Raw genomic sequence first — 3,092 nt, 5'->3', positions numbered from 1 at the left:
GCTGTTAATTTCTCCCAAAAAAATTACTGCAAGCTCTTTGCCAAGGTTCACTTTCTGTCCATAATTTTTCAATGTCCTCTTTAGTTAAAGGTATGACAATTTCTGCTGGGTCTATTCCTGCTAATTGACAAAGTCTCAATTTTCCTTTCAAAATTAAGTCAGAGATTTTTTTTCCACATAAGTTTTTAATTTTTTATTCAGTTTATTTGGTAAAAATATCCATTCCAATATAATATATTTCCTCTGCATTAATATTCCTATAGGAGAATGCCTAGAAGGTAAAATAACCAAAATGCAATCCAGCTTTGGATCGATACGATCCATGTGTCCTTCATGTACTTTCTTTTCTACCAAGGCCAATTCTTTATCAGCTTTAGGTGATAATCCTCTTGGACTATTAAAGTTCTTGTCACCTTCTAAGGTTTTGAACAAATTATTCAGTTCATCATTTTTTACCCCAACAATAGTTTGTAGATGAGAAATGTCTCCAAATAATCTTTGAAAGTCATTAAGAGTCTGTAGTCAATCTCTCCTAATTTGCACCTTTTGGGGTCTAATTTTTTGTAGCTCTATTTTATATCCCAAAAAGCTAATAGAATCTCCTCTTTGTATCTTTTCAGGAGCAATTTGTAGTCCCCAGCAAGGCAAAATTTTCTTTACTTCTTCAAACATTCTTTCTAAAGTATCTGCATTTGATTCAGCTAATAAAATATCATCCCTATAATCATAAATTATAGATTTAGGAAATTTTTTACATATCATTTCCAATGGCTGTTGTACAAAATATTGGCACAGAGTTGGGCTATTCAACATTCTCTTTGGGAGGACTCTCTCTTTTAACTGGTTGAGAATTATTGTAAGTAGGCACCGTGAAAGCAAATATTTCTCTGTCTTTTTCTTGTAAGGGTATTAAAAAGAAACAGTCTTTTAAATCAATAACTATGAGAGGCCATCCTTTAGGTAACAGAGTAGGAAAAGGAATTCCAGATTGTAGAGAGCCCATTGGCTGAATTACTCTGTTAATTGCTCTAAGGTCTGTTACCATTCTCCATTTACCAGATTTCTTTTTAATAACAAATACAGGAGAATTCCAAGGGCTGGTTGATTCTTCAATATGCTGAGCATTTAACTGTTCTTGTACCAGTTCTTCTAAAGCCTGGAGTTTCTCTGTTGTTAAAGGCCATTGATGAAACCATACAGGCTTGTCTGTTAACCATTTTAAAGGTAGAGCTGTTGGTGTCTTTGGAAGATCATCAGTTTTTGTGCCCTGTTCTTGTATAATATGGATGGCTGGTGACCACTCATTAGAATAATACCTTCTAATATTTCTCTCAGAAACATGTACTAGTTCATGATTTGTTTCTGAGGTTGGAGGGATGTTAATCTGAGTATTCTATTGTTGTAACAGGTCGCAACCCCACAGGTTCATATCTATGTTAGCCACATATGGTTTTAATTTTCCTCTCTGTCCTTCTGGACCTATACATTTGAGCCATCTTGCACTCTGTTTCACTTGAGATAATGTTCCAATTCCTAACAGCTGAACGTTTACCTCCCTGAAGAGGCTAAGTTGGATGCCAAAATTCTGGTGCAATTATGGTCATGTCAGCGTCTGTGTCTACCAGACCAGATAATAAAATACCATTTATTTTTATTGGTAATTTTGGTCTTTGTTCATTTCTAGAAGTTTGCCAAAAAAATTTCTTTATGGTTTCTCCCAAATTTTCTGTTCTCTCTGTCTCAGTTGTTCCATTACTCTGAGTAGCCTGGTTTATTCCAATAGGCATTTGGTCATTTAACTGCTCTGAGTAGGGGTCTCCTCTACAATTGCAGGAAAGGTCTGAACTGGATTCACTGTAGGGGCCTGCCTGAGGCCCCTCTGGGAGTTTCCCAAAGACTGAGGCAAAGTATTACCTTGTCTGTCCCTTGTTGATCTACATTCATTGGTCCAATGTCTTCCCTTACCACACCTTCTACATACTCCTGAAGGAAGGGGCATTCTGTTGCCATTGTTCCTTGAAGAAACATTGTTTCTAGAAGTGCCCTGTTTACAGTCCCTTTTCAAATGTCCTTGTTTTCCACATCCAAAACATCTGACATTCCTCAAACCTCTTGAAATTGCTTCTCCTACCCACATATTATCATGATCATGAGCCTCAACATTAACCATGTCTCTAATCCAATCTTCCAAGGGTGCAGATCTTGCCTTTAACGGCCTGATTATTCTCTTGCATGCTGCATTTGCATTCTCAAAAGCCAAAGATTCAATTATTATCTTGCTAGCTTCTGAATTCGGGACCATTCTATTTATTGCTGAAGTCAGTCTTTGTAAGAAATCTGTGAATGATTCTTTTGGGCCCTGTATAACCTTTGTAAATGACTCAGTTTTCTTTCCTGGTTCCTCAACTCTGTCCCATGCATTCAAAGCTGCCATTTGACATAAAATTAGAGTTTGGATATCATATAAACATTGTGTTTGTACTGCAGCATGTTGGCCTTCTCCAACAAGCTGATCCTGAAAGACTTGTATACCTTTATCCCTACATTGCTTTGCTATGTTTTTAGCTTCCTCTTTGAACCACATTTGCCACTGGAGCTGTTGTCTGGGTTCCAGAACATCATGGGCTAGCTCCTGCCAGTCCTGTGGTATAATCCTATTATAAGTTGACCATGAGTTTAACATTTGCTTTACATAAGGGGAATGCATGCCATAAGATACTATCGCCTCCTTAAACCTTTGTAAGTCTAACATTTCACCTGGAGTCCAAATATTTTGTGCATTCTTTTGACCAGGTAGCTGCTGTATGGTTACCAGATAAATTAAGGGTGATTGTATGAAAACAGGCTTTCTTTCTATAACCTTATAATCCAATCCTGAAACAACTTCACTGTTAATTTCTTCTGTCTGAATCTGAATTTATCTATAATTCATTTTAACAGGTTTAACAGGTTTTTCTTAAACTTTACCCTGGCACTTAAATTGACTATCTTTTTAAATAGTAAAATAAGGATAAGAAAAGTAATATTGTGCATAATTCCATCAACATTAATCTTCTCATATAGTTGTTCCATTTTATTTTATTTTATTTTAT

This window comes from Onychomys torridus, chromosome 5 (assembly GCF_903995425.1).
Source record: "Onychomys torridus chromosome 5, mOncTor1.1, whole genome shotgun sequence".
NCBI lineage: Eukaryota > Metazoa > Chordata > Mammalia > Rodentia > Cricetidae > Onychomys > Onychomys torridus.
Note: the sequence above shows the minus strand (reverse complement) of the source record.